This window comes from Cuculus canorus, chromosome 3 (genome assembly GCF_017976375.1).
Source record: "Cuculus canorus isolate bCucCan1 chromosome 3, bCucCan1.pri, whole genome shotgun sequence".
NCBI classification, from domain to species: Eukaryota; Metazoa; Chordata; class Aves; order Cuculiformes; family Cuculidae; genus Cuculus; species Cuculus canorus.
Window position 1 is genome coordinate 19,428,261 of NC_071403.1, and position 17,521 is coordinate 19,445,781.

The following is a 17,521-nucleotide window of genomic DNA, read 5'->3' on the forward strand; positions in this document are numbered from 1 at the left end:
AACAGATTTCTGTATGAAAACTGTTCAATGTATTCACATATGAACTGATGAATGGTATAAGTGATGAATGTACATATGATATATAAATTGTCCAAGGTAGTAAAAATGAAAATTTTATTTACATGAGAATTACATTACATAGCATGATTTTTTGTACTCTTTACAAGCATCCATTCCTGGCCACCGAGACAGAAATCTGGAATAAACACCTCTTTGCTCTTTTTGTCCTAAGGACTCCACTGCTGTCCCAGGAAGGCTGACATAAAGATAAAAAAAAATCATAGACACATAAGTTAAAGTGCACATTTCAGGCAGGGAATGATTAAAAACGATGATCATTCTTTCTCCAATATAACCTCTGCCCAACCAGGTTTTGTGTAGAATTTACCAACATGATTTCAAAGCCTTTATTTTAGAATTGGCTGTATCGTGCACTGATGACAGTTACACATTTCTCTTTAACAGTTTGACCCTTTGTGACCAAGATCAGTATAGAAATATTTTTAAATTACTGAAATTTAATATATTCAGTCTTTCTTTTCCAGTCTCTAAATGACTAGCAGCTGCCAAGCTTTGCCACAAGGCCAGAACTTTTATATGCGCAGCCTTCCCAGCCTCTTCATCCCTGAGTAGCTCTAAAAGCACCTTCTGAAATAATAAATAAGTAATTAAAACCAAATCAGGTTGTAGCCTGATACTGAACATCTCCCATGACAAACAGAGAGTCAAAATAAGGTGCAAGAAGTTTGTTTAGTGTAAAGATACTTGGTTTTTTTAAAACGTTTTGGTTTTGCAGTTTCAGCCTCGGCAGCAGGTGACAGATGCTCACAATTTCTCACTACAAGCGTAAAAGAGATTCAAGACTTAAGTCAGTGTTCTATAAATACTCAAGACAATGACATTTCCGTTTTCATGGTAAGCAAACTAAAAGGTCAAGGCTGAATGCTTATTTTCATCTCTCAGAAGCGTCTGTTCTTGTCAGTGGTATTTGCCAGCAGCTGTGTTCCTGTCTGTAATGTGCATTGCTTTGTAACAACAGCTATGTGGTGGAACAGGTCCAGTTTGGGGCTTTGTAGGGTAAATACGTTTCACATCAGCCTCAGTGCCTACTAGAATTTGTATCATGCAACCAAACATTATACAGAATGCAAAGAAGAAACAGAAGGAGTGCAGATCCAGAGCTGTAGTTGAAAATGTTTACATAAGAGCTACACAGAATAATCAGTCAGAAGTGTTCTGCTATCACTGATGACAGTGTCTTCAGTCCATTATATTTTGTAGGATCATAATGAAGAGGTACCCTTGCCAAGGCTTTCTCTTGCTGTCCCCAAAGAGTTCCCAAGAAGCAAAAGAGTTGTGCAGAGGGAAAAGGGCAAGAGGTTGAAAAAGTGTATGATTGCCTAATGTCCTTTCACCTTTGTGTTATTTGTACAGTCTTCAAAACCACTAGTGAGAGCAACACCACCCTAGCGATAAGCAGAGAAGAAGGAAACAATCAGCAGTATGGGTGGCTGTGGCATTTCTTCACTGTATGAAGAAATTACCATAATCAGATCTTTTGAATAGACAAAGCACCCTGAATGAGATTTCAGGCCCATCTTTAACTTCCAATGAAATATACTTGGGCTGTCATTCATAGCAAATAAGCATTGCTGTCTTAAATTCACCTCTACTCACATTTAAGAAGATATCTTTATCCTATGCCCATCTCCAAATACCCAATATTAAATCTCCAGGTGTCCCTTTTAACTGATAGCCTGCAATTAGTGGTTGATGGTCCATCAATGCATTATGCAGTTCTTCCCTCTGAAAGAGTTTTCATTTTCTTTAAATTGTCAGGATTGAAAGAATTATGTTCTAATCCCCTGACTTCATCCAGTTCATTTTGAAACTTAATGTTTTTCAATTAAACCTCCTATTGGGAACTCACTTACTTCCATGACACCAGCACAGCTAGGCTGCCTTGATTAATTACTAGCCCTTACCCTTCTACTTCAGTAAGTCTCAATACAATGTCTAATAACTGCAAAGCTTTAAATCAACGCTTTATGTTATTCCAAATCTGAAACTCCAAAGAATTCCTCAAGATTGAAGAAAGGCAAGGGGCTACAGGGAGCCTTTGTTTAAGAACTAAGAGTGTGTGAGGTACAGAGCTGATTCAGTGCCCAAGCTAATAAAACCAATTCATACTGGAAAGCCAGCTCACATAGGTAATACAATTCATCAAATAGAGAACACAGGTTTTAGGAACCAAATTACACTTTAATTCATGGAGGTGCAACATGGCTATCAGATTTAAAAATTGTAATATACAGAAGCTGTGTTTTAAATATCCATGTGTTGACATAGGAGAGGAAGTCCATTAACAGGGCAGAAATTAAACTCAGTGTTTCCCATCATGTGAAGTCTACAGTAGTGACTACATGGAGAACAGTGTTTATTCTAAGTCCAGTTCTGGAAACAGGCATTCATATATGGATGGACACTTGTGAAGAAAAATAACAAAACCCAAAAAAACTATTTCCAACAGAAATCCAGCTTGAATATCCTTTACCTACAGGATAACCTGTGTGAAAAGTTTAAAATTAGTGAAATGAAACTGAAAACTCGGAGTCTTATAAGAAGAAACAGGACATTCTTTTCTCAAAGTTTATCCTCACTTTTTGTTTGCTAATTGGTTATGATGGAGTAGACAAAGGCCCTTTGCCAAGAGTTAGTTGAAAGCCTCTTTTCCTTCAATGGTAGGCATAGCTATGGGAAGAGTTATCTTCAGTGTCTCGGATTAAAAAAGCATTTTTGCACAGGCCAGCTAGGGCAGGAACCATTTCTTAAGGTATGAAGGTACCTAGCTTTGTATATTCAAATGGTGAACTACATTTTGATGAGTCTTGACCTTCAGAGACTTCTTCTGCTGATGAACCAGATCACTGAATGAAGTTTCCCTTCCAGCAATCTCACCGTTCACTCATCTTTTTCTCCCCTGACTCAAACATATATCTTTCTCATTATAAGATCAGAACAGAAATACAGAAAAAACCAGAAAATAGACTCTCACTGAGAACCATTGAAAAATCCAAAGCAGAGAATAGGTACTAGTATGTTCAAAGCAGCCCATCCACAAGCAGCTTTACCCGGAGCACTCAGAAGAGCCTTCATACCCTTGCCAGTTCAGTCTCTCATGCAGGACACCAGAGCTCAGATAAGCAGCCATCAGTCTGCTTGCCTTGGCTCAGCTGGCAGGCAGAAGCTATCTAAGAATTCATCTTTAACCAGCCACAGCACAAGTTAATTCAAATTCTCATGGCTTCAGTCAAACCAGGTAAAACCTAGTGAAACTACATTCCATTTATCAAGCGTGCACGAATTACACATTGTCATCACTAAACCCACAAGCACAAGCTGTGCAAGCTTGACTCCTCAGAGCAGAGCTGCACAACCTAGTTGAAAGGATGAGTCTTGAGAGATTTCAGAAAAAAATTGCTCCCTCCATCCATCCTGAAAACCTCACTATCTTTCTCTCCCTTTTTACCCTCGATGCCCTCACTTCTACTTATTTCCTACCTCTTCCCCATCTCCACTTTCACTATTATTCATCTACTATACAGTGTCTACTAATTCCTATTTTTCTGGTTCCTTGGGCCTGGGATACAGTATGTGCCTCTTGGCCATTAGGTTTAGAAGGAGATGGCACAGAGAGTGAGTAGGTCTGACCCACCACAGTGTAACAAGTCTCCCAGACAGCTGTATTGCACCTCTGGTTTAGGCAGCAGACAGCTGAGTGATACCAGTGCCACCACTTCCAATGCTCTCAGCAGTCACTTATGCAACCTTGTGGCCAGACAGTCCAAAGGCAAGTTTGCCTTAACCTACTCTGGAGGTATAAAATGTACACGTGATTACAATCAGACCTCAACAAAGTCTTTTGTATATGCTCATAATCATTATAGTGAGCTGACCCAAAATTTCAGGCTCAGATACTTCCTGAATTGAAGCCTTCTTGGAAGGCAGAGATAAAATTTGCAGTCTAAATTGGTAAATACTTGTTTAAATTGAGTGTAGCTGCAATAACGTGTGAAGGCTAATATCATTAAATTTCCTTTTTAAAAAAAATGAAAATGATCCATCTGTTTTTCTTAAGTGTCCTTGTTAGTTGGATGCAGTATTATATTTTATTAGAACTAACCTTTCTCAAAAAAAAGTAATTATCTTGAAATACGTTTTCTGATTTTATGATAAAGAGTGGATGTATTGAAAATGGGATAATGGCTTCTTTTATGTCCCAAATCTGATTCACCTTTAAAACTGTCTCTGGTTTTGCTTTCTGGATGATTAGTAATATAGAGTATTTTTCTCTCTCTAAGGACATGATTTAATGATTTATTGAGTCCTTAACTACCACTGAGGTCAAAACTATCACACAAGGCCAGGCGCCAGCAATACCTTAAAGGGAACTGGAAAATTTCTGCCAAGGCATCACTGCATTAGAAACACAATTAGAGGAAAAGAGTCTTCCAAAAGTGCCTTTCCTTTCACCTCCCAACCAGAAATGCACCTTTCTCAGATTGTATTTCTCTTTGGTCAGTTTTTCAGCCAAATTCTGCTATACTACCTTTTTGGAATTCAGGTTCAACTCTGTAAAAGTCAAAGTTGGCAGAGTATTTCCTTCAAGAAATACATGAAAGAGAAGCAGTCAGTTCTGGGTTTGTCCTCCTGTACTACCCTGAATAGCGAGGGAATGTTTTCAGCTTTCCTAGATGCCGCAGGAGAGTTGACAGTGGCATTAACAAAGCAAAATCATACACTGCTATGCTACTACAGAAGTCAGGTAGATCACTGGCCTTGAATTGCATAAACATCAGGAGAAAAGGGCAGCTTGCTTCCACCTTGCAATAGCAGAGGGGTGATACTGCTGACTAACCAGCTACTCTCTGTCTTGCATTACGAGTAACTGCTTTCTAAAGATTGTGATTCTCCTTTTCCTCTCCGATGGGCTGACAAACAGGCTTGGTTTTGAATGCTCTGGGAATGAGGCGGTAGTGCTGGACCACCAAAATCAGCTCCCACAGAGATCATGAAAAGGGATGATGTGATTGAGAGCAGCGCTGCAGAGAAAGACTTGGGGGTGTTGATTGATAAGAAACTCAACATGAGCTGGTACTGTGCATTCACAGCCCAGGCCAACTGCATCCTGGGCTGCATCTGAGGAAGCGTGGCCAGCAGGGCAAGGGAGGGGATTCTGCACCTCTGCTCCACTATGGTGAGATCCCATCTGGAGTATTGTGTTCAGTTCCGGAACCCCCAACATTAGAAGGGTATGAGGAGGGCTACAAAGGTGATCAGATGAATAGAGCACCTCTGCTATGAGGACAAACGGAGAGAGTTGGTGTTGTTCGGCCTGGAGAAGAGAAGGATCCAAGGAGACCTTAGAGCAACCTTCTAGTACCTGAAGGGGATGTACAGGAAAGCTGAGGAGGGACTTCTTACAGGGACATGTAGTGATAGGATGAAGGGGAATGGCTTTAAATTGGAAGGGGGAAGATTTAGATTAGACGTTGCGAAGAAATTCTTCACAATGAAGGTGGTGAGGCACAGGCACAGGTTGCCCAGGGAAATTGTAGATGGCCACAACCAGGAAGAGTTCTGGGTCAGGTTGGATGGGTCCTTGAGCAGCCTGGTCTAGTGCAAGGTGTCCCTGCCCATGGCAAGGGGATTGGAACTAGACGATCTTTAAGGTCCCTTCCAACCCAACCCATTCTATGATTCCATGAAAGTTACTGAGCCATGATTCTTCATATGGGAACAAACATACTCCTTTGGCATTAATGATCGTGGCTGCTTACTCTTTACCTCTGCTTACTGCCATACCAAACCCATGGACTCCTGCTGTGCTTCCCTTATCCCAATGACATTCCAACATACTGCCAGGCAACTATTCAGAGCGACTTTGTTTTTCTGCTCCAAGCGAAAGTTTTAGACCAATGTATTCATTCCTAGTTTAAATACAGGAGATTGTTTCTGACCAGCTAACTCAGGTTCATGAACAAAACTTTATTTTCATTAGGTTCTTTTTAATTCTAATCTTCAGACTAGCAGCCAAGTAAGTGACAAGTACTTATAGACTGTGGAATTGGTTATAGACACTGTGTCACCTCTCTTGTGTAGACACATACAAAGGAAAGCACAAATTACTTGAGCCTAAATGTCTGCTGGTAAATAAGAACCTCATTTTGATAAGGGATAATACCATTAATAGGCACAATCCCACAAATACATGGGCAGTTAAATAAATCGATCTGAACTCAGCAATATTACCTTGTTATATACCCACTCCTGAGGCAGAAAACTGTTTCTGAACCAGTCTTTCCTCCCTGTTGTGTGACTCTGCACCTTGCCAGCACTCATGCAAATCAGGTTGACGTTTTCCTCCTTTCTGATTTGACTCTGCTGTCTTATACCACAGCAGCTGGGAAGGAAAAAAAATCCAAAAACCAAACCAAAAAAACTCCATTCGCTTCTATTAAAACCTGAGGATATAAATAACTTGGAATAAATGACATAAAAAGTTTGCAGACAAACTAATCTGTCTCATTATAAAACATTCTGAGAGAAATAATTCTCCTACCAATATTGCCAGCTGTAAATCTCTCCAAGCAAATAACACTACTATCAGTATTCAGGTATACAAAACACCTCCTTTGTACTTAACATTTCTAAATGGTCTTGTGCTATCTACTTACTAATCTGATGATAGTTACGTCTATATTAGTAAACTAAACTTGTTAGCCATAACTGTGATCACAAATTGTTAGGAAATAATAATTGAAGTGAATTGGATCTATGCTAGGAGTCTTTCTAATAATTTAACCAAAGGTCAAACTCCAGAACCCTAAGTGTTCCCTGACATTGCTTAATCTGTTAAAGAAATGCAGTCAAAGTGTTCGCATGTGTAAATGTAACAAGTACCAATCCACATGCATTTCACCATCCCAGAAATGTTGTCTATGCCAGATGTTGACCTCTTACAATCCAAGGGGGCTTGGAGCTAATTTTGGAATACTTTCCAGTTCTGATCCCTGAGCAAATCACAGCTGGGTTGTAGCCCTAAAATTACATCCATCCTGCAGTGGGATGAAGGGCAGTTTCCAGCTGCAGAGGTACCGGGAGCAATACCAGTATTCACTTAGCAGTAAGCGCCCTTCCGTCCTCCAGAAGCACAGCCTGCTCACCCACACAGGCAACTTGTAAGAAATACTACTACTACTGAGGCAGGGGCTACGAGAACATCACCAGCAATGAAGGCAAAAGTGTAGTAACGAAGCAAGGGAGAGAAAAGCCTTGGACTGAGTTTTGCAAGGAAAGCAGGGTTTGGCCAGGACCCCGATAGGCACACTACCTGTGCCTTTCTGCAGCCCTGTACCCAGCCAGCACTTGGCAGGTACCAATCCCAGCCCCTTAAAGACACCAGAGCACTCCTGCAACAATTAGCAAGACATGACTGTTCATGATATAGAAACACATTTGATGAGGAAGCTTGCAAGAGGATGGGGTGCAGTAAGACAGGAGGAAGGGTGTTTTTTCCCCTCAACCTGCACACTCATGAGCTTTCTCGTCATAGTCTGACTGTGACTAAGAAGTGATGTTCAGGCCCCTCCTGAGCTCAGTTATTTCTCTTTAGCTCTCCTTAGTTCAGTTTTCTCTCCTTAGCTGTGAGAAGTGGTGGCATGGAAGCAGTCTCACACACACCTAACTGGTACAGGGGAAAGAAAACCAGGCAAGCTTCAGCCCATTTCAACAAACCAACCCAGTTTGCAGAACTGGCTGCAATCACTCTGATAGGCAGAGGGGCACAGCTTCCCTCACAGAAATATATGATGACAACACTACGACTCTCCAAGCTGGGAGGTTAGCCACAGGTTCTGAAGAGATGTAACAAATAACGTTACAGGGAACGGTCGTAATTTGGCTTGCTTAATGAGAGGCCCATTTCGGGGGTGGGAGGGCTGTGGGGTCTCTGTGTACAGATCTTTTCCCAGATATAAGTCAAAGGAGATTAGCTGGGTCTAACTCACCACTTGTCACCTTTCTGCACCATGCCAGAGATTCGGGCAAGCAACTAGGAGTGATAGAAATTTGTGCATTCTTTTAAGCCTGTCTGGAAAGAGGTGTGCAGCTCTAGACCTAGAAAGCCACTACTGTTCAAAAGCAAGATACTGACAAATTTGCAGTATTCCTCCTTTCTACCCATCTGGCCCATACCTCCAGCTCTTTCAGTTCAAGTTAAGAGGTGGAGGAAGTTCTAGTAGACATATATGCTTTATTAGGTATATTTTTTCATTTATTAGATATATATATATATATGTATTACATAGTAACCAGTCCAATTTAACAACTGGAGCTAGCAGAGCTTTTACAAGGAGGAAGCTTTATCAACCTTTTATTCTGAGTACAAATCAAACAGCGAAAGCAGCATGAAGGGGAGACTGATCTGGGCACTAAAGGTGTACAGTATAGCAAAACAGTCTGAGGGAGTGCTAGGCCAATTTCAAAACCACCTCACAGCGACAGTTTATGAAAATACAACTGTTTGAAGTAGTATTTTTACATCTTCAATTTCCCTATGCTCCATTTGTCAATTTAGTTGTCTGGTTAAGCATCATTCACACCTTATATTAAGACTTTAAAGACAAAACCTTATGGTTACTTCCCTTTTGATCAAGGGAGCCCTGGTCAGCACTGTTACGTTCACCCCTCCACCAACAACTTTTCCCTCAGTACTTCTGGACAAGTCAAGTCCCTTTCCCTGTTTCCTGGTTGAAAAAAACTAGGTCTAATCATTACCTCTTCTGAAGTAAAGGGGAAGAAAGGTCAGAATACAACAAGATCTGTTTAGTGACTGAAATGTGACCTATGTTTACCATTATGAACACCTAATTGTGTATTACCAAATACCTTTCACCTGTGTCAAAGTAGGACTTTTCACTCTGTCTTAACCAGAGCTGGCACTTTATGTGGACCTGCCAAGTATCAGGTGTTTCCTGCTAACACCTCTACTTATTTACCTTTTTATGGCTCCACTTATTTTTTTCTTAGTGAGAAAAGTCATCTGTGAATCTTCCCACTGCCTATGGTTTCACACTGGTTATCATAACTGATGGTTTTATGGTACTCAAAGTGCAGGAAGTGGTGTGTAGTGTTCCTGTGCGTCAAAGTGTGGAACATGACAGCTAAAAGAAACAGTGGACATGAACCTTAGACAAAGTTATGAAAATAACTTTTGCTACACCTTTTTACTTGCACATTGTTCCTCGTATACTAATTTCAAGCATAACAATTTTTTGAAAAGCTGCATTCTGAAAGGTCATCTTTTACACTTTCAATTCATGCCTGGAGACCCATGAAGGAGAGTTTATCTTTATCATTTTTTCCTGTCCCTTGCAATTCTAGTGACTGAGGTGGGGTTACATTAGAAACTGCTGCATTTTTTTTCTCTCATCTGTCATTCTATAATATCACTGTTCAAATTTACCCTCTTTATTCAGGAGGAAAAAAAAAGATTATCTTGAGAAAGAGAAGGAAAGAGAGAGGAATTTTTTTAAAAAGGAAGGTGATCTTAAAGAAAATAAAGATCTGAATTTTGTAGATGTAACAAAGTCTCAGAAGTTGAAGCCAAAACTAGTGAAAATATAAAGATAAATAAATTCTACTTTGAAAGAGAAATGCAATTATATTGTTTAAAATGTGTATATCATCATTTAGTTGAAACATTAACAGTATAAGCCATGGCAAGTGACAGTTAGGCTACTCTTTCACAAGAGCACTGCAGTCCGCATCGGCATAAAAAGTGCGACTGCCCACAAAGCTTAACCACTTGATTTCCTAAGTAACTGCCTTTTCTTTTGAAGACTTCAATTTGTTGGACAAGAAGGAAGTGGTAAGCCAAAGAACAATTGAAATCTATGATCTGTCACCGCAGAGGGAGCTGCTGCATGGCCATTGTAGAAAGAGAGTAGCAAAACAGAAAATGTCATAAACCAGATAGTTTGAGTACAAGATGGTTGCTCTTATTTGTCTGTGAATCATGAGAAAGTGGTGACTTCACTGCACACGAAGCCCTTTAAATGGAAATACTTAAGTATGTAGCTTTCATGTGCCCAAAGGAGTGTGCAGGCTGTATGCTTGAAATTACCTCTTTGTGTTCTTGGGAAATAACGTTATTGCATCTCAACTGCCCACATGGGGCAGTTATTTCTGGTGCCCATGGATTGCAGGCATTTAGGGGGTAAAATATGTGTCTGAAATGATATCTGTACTGTGCTTAATGGGAAGGTTGGTGACTTCTCTTCCTACAGCAGTGCTTACTGAAACTTCTCAGCCAACACAGAGCACACTAGAAAATAGTTACTTCCAGATGCCTACAGTATACCTGTCCTGTGCAGATGTAACTTCAAAAACCTACCGTACTAGTCTCATAATTTTGTTCCATGAAAACAGAAACAAACACTCCTTCGGCAATGACAAAAGCTAGTTTCCTCTTTGTTTCATGTAGCAAAAAGGAGTATATAAGAAGTCTCGAAAGGCTAGGTATATTTAGGACATGAAGATATTTCTTTTGTCCAGTAGCTCTAGAAATCACTGCATTTTGGCATCTACAAATGACTGTGACTATGAACAAACTGTCAAAATTAATATATGCTGTTCTATTGTTGATCAGTGATAGAAATTTATAACAAGAATTTCCAGGACATCTAAGAGCACTGCTAGCATTTCTGCAGCAGAAGTAGCAGAAACTTGGCAAATGCTGTCTATGACATGGAAGAGGTATGTACCTTTTCCTCTGCTAAACAGTTGTCTTGAAATTGTGTAAACCTTCTTCAGTTAAATAAATATAGTTGAAGACAGCAGTTTTTCATTTCTGGGGTCTCCAGGACTGTAAAACTGCCTCTGATCAGAAAATCTAGTCTCTTCACAAGGTAACAGCAGTATTGTACTTCACTAAAAATTATCCCCTTTGAGCTTTGGCTTTGCTCTTCACAATCTCTCTTTATCGAGCAAGATAAGTTGAAGGTTTAGTAAAACTAATTAATGCTAATTATCATTACTTTTTGACATCAAGAGCATGTTTTAACTTCTTAATTTCTCTTATTGAGGAGTTTTTCTTAAAGTTTTCTTTATTTAATGCTAACATTAAACCTAGGAGAAGAATTTGAACATAAATGTCTAAAACAACTTTCAGCAGAGTTTATTTGTGTTCCCCAGTGGAACTGAGCCTGCTATAACCCAGAAGAAACACTTGCATGCCTGGACACTCTGGTGTTATTAGCAGGCTTAGTTTCTTCAGCATTTAATAGTAATTTTTTACTATGTGAGCCTTAATAACTGGTAATCAGAGAAAACAACAGGAATTCAGTGCAGAAATCTTCTCTCATCCTCCTATGAGAGTTTAACCTGCATGTAAGATAATAGTTTAACTCACAGACTTCACAGACAATCTACAATCTGCAAAGATTTCTCAAGGGTTTAAGGTCTTGCTCCCACGGACACAGCATCTCAGTGTACCACTGCACTGCACAATGAGAGGGCCAGTGTGGAAAACACACACTGTACCCCTGATCACTCTCCTTGCTAGTTCACTCCTCTATTTTGGACCACTTCAATATGGACTCTGTGAGGTAGTGCCTAAACATAGCAGGAGCAGCTACCAATTCATAACAGACAAAGAATCATTTGTTTTGTCTCTCTCCCATCTACACAGCCTTATAACACCATCCAAGTAGATGCTGCATCTTTGAATATGCACCACATTCTAAAGCATACAACATATATCTTCTAATTCATACACTAAAAACTCACATCTGGTGGGTTGTAACACGGACTCTGTATTTTTTCAGGCATTCTGAACAGCAAAGAAGTGTAAATATCTCTTCAGGCCAGAGGGGCCCCAGGAAAGATTAAAGCCAATTTCTATTTAGAGTCCATTTGAGTGAATGCCTTGGACATTTGGTCCAAAGATTTGATCCGTGGCTGCGAACTCTTCAGCAGCACAGGAATTGCCTAATGTCCACTCTGTCTTCCTGGATGCCACAAAGTCCTAGTCTGAGGTTGTCCTTTGTAAAATCTAGTCCTTCAGGTTACAGCTTGTTGACATGGAGATGCTCACGTACACACAAGCTATCATTTTACTGCACGAGAGAACTTCTGCACTAGCACATGGCATAGGCACTCAGGCTATGTTTATTCCTTCTGGCTTTTAGGCCGTCTGGCACTAGTGAAGTCTATTATGATCCAAAAAAGGGTGCCCGCATCCAAACTACATGTTGGGCATGGTGCCTGGCTCGTGCTAATTCTCAAAACATGCCCAAGAAGTCTTTGGAAGAGGCCCGGGCCGACTGCCCAGGCAGAAAAACATTCCAGGGACCGCTCAAACAATTTAACAGTACAGACAATGAAGTTAGTGCTTGGGCCTGTCTTCTAGCACTGTGTAATTTCTGAGCCTGCAACTGAAAAACACCAAAAAAAAAAAAAGGCTGTTTCTTTCATGAAGCGTAGTTTTGTCATAGAGTGGCATAAAGTACTTCACGTCTACTGCATACTACGAGTTTCTTCGGAAATCAAAAAGCTTCTGGAGGTCATACTACACACAATTTACTGTATCCTAGGAGCACTGCAAACTAAGAACTTGAAAATATACTAATGAATTGACAAGGGAAAAATCAATTTCTAATGTTTGTCTCCGTGTGTTCAATACATGGAGGTCTTTGCGGTGGGATGAGCTCTAGAGCAGGTCAGGCAACCCCAGGCAGCAAGTAGTGTACAGAGGAACAGGCTTGCACTAGCTGAGCCATAAAAAGCATTCAGCTGAATAATCTAGTGATAAACAGCTTTCAGGATGCGGGAGGATCATATCCGTGGTGGTAAGCATTGTTTTCACTCCTTTGGTTTTCTCTGATTTGTGACAAGACTGCTTACTTACAAATAGCAATAGTCACTGTATAGAAACTCAAGAGTCGAAGGGAACTCCTGGGCCACTGTCCACAACTGCAGATGACCACACCATAAAGTTTCAGCTCTATATCAAGTTTCATCTTCATAACTAGATTATTTACCTCCAAGACAGAGGTGTTCCGGAATTTGTGCTCTCAGAGAGTCAGAAACCATCTTCTAATTTTCAGACTAAAGTTATTCACAGTGAGTGTACATCATTGTTCCTCATGTTGTCGGTGTCTTTGCTATAATTTCTCTCTTCCCTCCTCTGCTACTTACAGAGACAAAGCCTATCTCACAATCAGACTTGGGAGAAACCAAATTGTTTTACGATATGTTGACATTGTCAATAAGAAAGGTTTTGCATTATTAATGGCAAACCTTCAATTACTAGAAAATATCTTTTGACATAAAGTTACCTCATCAAAATATCAGATTAGCTTGACATAACGTTCATTTGGTAAATAGGTGGCATTTTTAGTTTTGTTTCGCTACAATAGCTTTCATTGTCTATTCTAATACTCTGCAAAAATACCCCACAAATCAGACTAATGAACATGAAGTGGCTTTTTACCTTTCCATAGATGCAGGTATTAGCGCAGGGTTTATATAAATATAATCTCATGAGTTCACAAAGACAGCATTAATGAAAACTATAAAAGTTCTTTATCATTATATTTTCTTATTTCTTATTTTCAGGTTTACTGAGGAGGTGGTTTTGGTTTGGTTGTTAGGGTGTTTTTTTCTAATTAAACTATGTATAATGAAAAAGTCAGAAAATAAACTAGTCCAATATTGAAGAAAAACATTGAACATTTAAATTTTTTAGTCTTTAGTTTTGTGCTAAGTTAAATTGTAGAATAAAGAGCTTTTGAGTACAAGAACAATTTATGTCACTGACTTTTCCATAAAGAAAAACAAAGAAAATCCAGGGTTTTTTTGCTTAAGAATCTTGTTAACACAAATGAAATTCAAAGACAAATATGCCCAGACTAGGCCCTGCTCTGATCCTGTATTTACATGCAACTCTGCAGAAGGAAATACCACTGAAGAAAAATCCACAGGAATCTCAACATACTACTGCAGTACAGTTATTAGTCAATGGTTATAATAAGACAACTTTCTAAGGTTCAATTCACCTGAAAGCTCAATGGGTGTATGTTCTTCTGCCTGGAAAGCTGAAGTGGTCTTAGCAGATCGTAAAAAGAAAATATTTTTTCCATAACTGAAAACTCCTTAAGTATACTCATGGTTTTAATTAAAAGGATCTGGCAAAATGAACATTCAATGGAGAAAGATTCAGTTGAAAACAATCTATTTGTAAATGTGAAAAAAAAAACCCCAAAATCTTGTACTGGAAGCTAGACTCAAACCGCAACTCTAGCAGCCATACATCCACCTAGATTCGCTGAGAAATTTTCAGAGTAGTGCAAGTACCCTTGATCCATGTATGCTTACTACTACACTGAGTGTCACATGTATTCATGTCATGTGGGATGTATCATGGGTCAGTCATCTGAGCTTTTGACTGTGAGTGCTGCTTTCTAGTAAAACCGCAAGCAGAAATATCGTTACAATTATGCCGGAACTTAACCTCATTTCTGTTCTTTTATATTTATGTTTTGCTGTCTTTCCAGAGCTGTACATCTATTAAAACAGTTCCTGTATTTGGGCTAAGTTTCAGCATTCCTTCTCATTTTTGCACAAATCACAAGCTGTGGCTGCGTGGTATCCAAATTAATCTTTTGTCATAAGCAATGTTGACCACTTCCATCAAATAAAGGCATTTTCTAACTTCTACCACTTATGTCTCTGCAAATGATTTCTTCTCTCAATTCACAGATTCTTCTGATTTTCCCTAAATTTTCCTAAATATTAATCTGTTTGCCTCTTAGCTTCCTGCCAACATCTGCTTTCTGAGACTACCAGACACGGTCCTTGCATTTTCTTTCCTCCTGGTGTCCTTCGTTAATATCGTTGTCTTGTATTATTTATAAAACTAGATAAACACAAGCACCAAGATGCATGTCTACCTAGGTACTTGCCTTAATTTCCAGTGTAACTACACTGTCTATCTGTACCATTTCTCTCATACTTTCCTGCTCACGACTATTTCCACTTGTTTCTCTGCCCCCTAGCTCTTCAATGAGTGCTCAGATTTATGCATAAAGATATTCAGTGGTCTTGTGAAACTTAAACAGCAAACTCTTCAGAGTATGAACTATTTGCTTCTCTCCGATTTGTCTTTATTTGTTTTTGTAGAGTGGTAGGCATGCCTGAGTTTGAAGTACTAAGTATAAGGGCCAATGCCATTAGCTCCTCAACCCCAAAGTCACATGGCAGTTTGACTTTCAGGCTGTATATTCTGCACAAGTTATGTTACTCACAGTCTAGGAACAGGTTGGATCAGGGAATTGGGTTCATGCCTCCTCTCTTTTAATTTAAACATAGTGAGGTGCCTGGAGGATAAAGGCATATTCTAGGCATAGATTATTACCTTAAGCTACTCAAGAGTTGCCAGACAAGTGCAATGTTTTGAACTTCTGTTATCTTCATTGTTCTGGAGACATGATATTCAAGCTTGCGTCACCCACACACACAAAACTCCCACTGGCTCCTGGTGCTGCTGCATAGACTTGATGAGAGTCTGCAGAGAAAAATTACTCTTGGAAAACTGTCTTGGGAGCTGATTTCGCCATCAGCAGAATCATACAAGTTCTGCTGAATGTTTACAGTATCTCCCTTTAGTGCATCAGCAGAATCATACAAGTTCTGCTGAATGTTTACAGTATCTCCCTTTAGTGAACATTCAGTAGTTTACCACAGAGAAACACTTCATGTTATTGCTACCAAATTATCTCCTGATAATTTAACCATGTCACAACAGCAGAATGTCTACAGTAACATATGTTACAGCAGAATGTCTACAGTAACATATGTTACACGTATGTACACGTACAATTAATCCATGAAGATATGCTGTGTGATTAGACTACTCTTCAGTATCTTAAACATTCATTTTTCTTAGAAAACAAACTTTATTGCTAATTTTCTTCCCAGAGCAGCTACACATATCCAAAAAAAGAAAAAAAGACAAAAAAAAAAAAAAGAGGACTAAGTATTACTGCAAGAGAAAATAAACATTAATCAACTGAATAGACAGACACCAGAGATAACTTCTAGTCTGCACACAAGGGAGATTCTTCTTCCCATTTTGGAAGTGTACTCTGTAACAACATTGAGTTCTCATCTAGAACCACTCACATTTATTCAGGCCTCTCTGTCCTGAAAGCATTTTATGTGCCTGTGGTTTGGAAGCTATAGCCCTCACCCTGTAAGCTAACATGAGACTTAGTGCTCATCTGGGAGTCGCTCTCAGAAGGAGCTGTTGAAGGCTCTGGTATGTCGGGACTTCCCTGCCAAACGCTGCTCTATGGCAGCACTGGCATCTCTCGATCCCATCACACTCAGACACCCTTCCCTGCATTACATCACTGGACCCTTCCATGGCTACAGTTTTCCATTCTGACCTACTTCACACAAATATTCATTCACTCATCACTGACAAAACTACGGATCGCATTTTCCTTACTTTTCTTGTCCCTCTCTTCTCAGTCCCTTCCCCGCTTCCATATCATGCTTTTCTCCTTTTTTTTTTTTTGTTTTGTTTTGTTATGCTTTTTCACTTATAAATAGATGTCTTTTTGTATCTGGTCTACGGTTTTCAAAGCCTTCTCCACCCAAACACTCAGGAAAGACCATTTTGGTCTTTCTGGTTTTTCAGTTCTCCCAAGAATGTAATTTCTTTGGGGAAACGAAAAAGACCAAAAAAGAAAGAAAATCTTCCCCTTCATATCAAAATCTATTCATCCAGTTCTAATTTTAGTTTCCCTTAGCGAACACTATCCTGTAATTAAAACATTGGCAGATGAGAATATTATAGAGCTTCCCAGTTCAAGTGAACACTATTGTTAAATGTGATAATCTTGTGTCTGACAGTCTAGTAAACTGACTGAAAACATGTAGGGCCATCTAGATTAAGACTCTTTGGGGCCACTTTACACTGCATCATTCAGACAGACTCCATTTCCACAGGAAGTATTTGCAGCAGGACCAAAAGCGATGAACAATTGATAGAGGCCAATATACCAGGACCAATGCTGACATCTACCAGCAAATGATTTAACTTCCTTCTCACAGGGGTGATGTACACATTCACATATGTGCTGAATGTCAAGTAACAGGGCCATTTTGCAAGTAACTCTATTTACATGAGAACTCTTATGACCACTCATTCCTACTCTCACGCACCTTCCATTTAATTAGTCATTCCCTCCATCCCCAATGTCATTTCTATCCCAACTCTAAATACTGCTGCACCAGCAAATCTGAGGCAGCTGGGAGCAGCATTATAAATGCAGGAACAAATGCTTGGGGAAAGGCAGCACCTCTTAAACAAGCTTTATGCTATGTCTGATAGTTTCAAAAAGGAACTACCCCATGACATAGAAACAAAGTTTTCACAGTTGACATACACCTG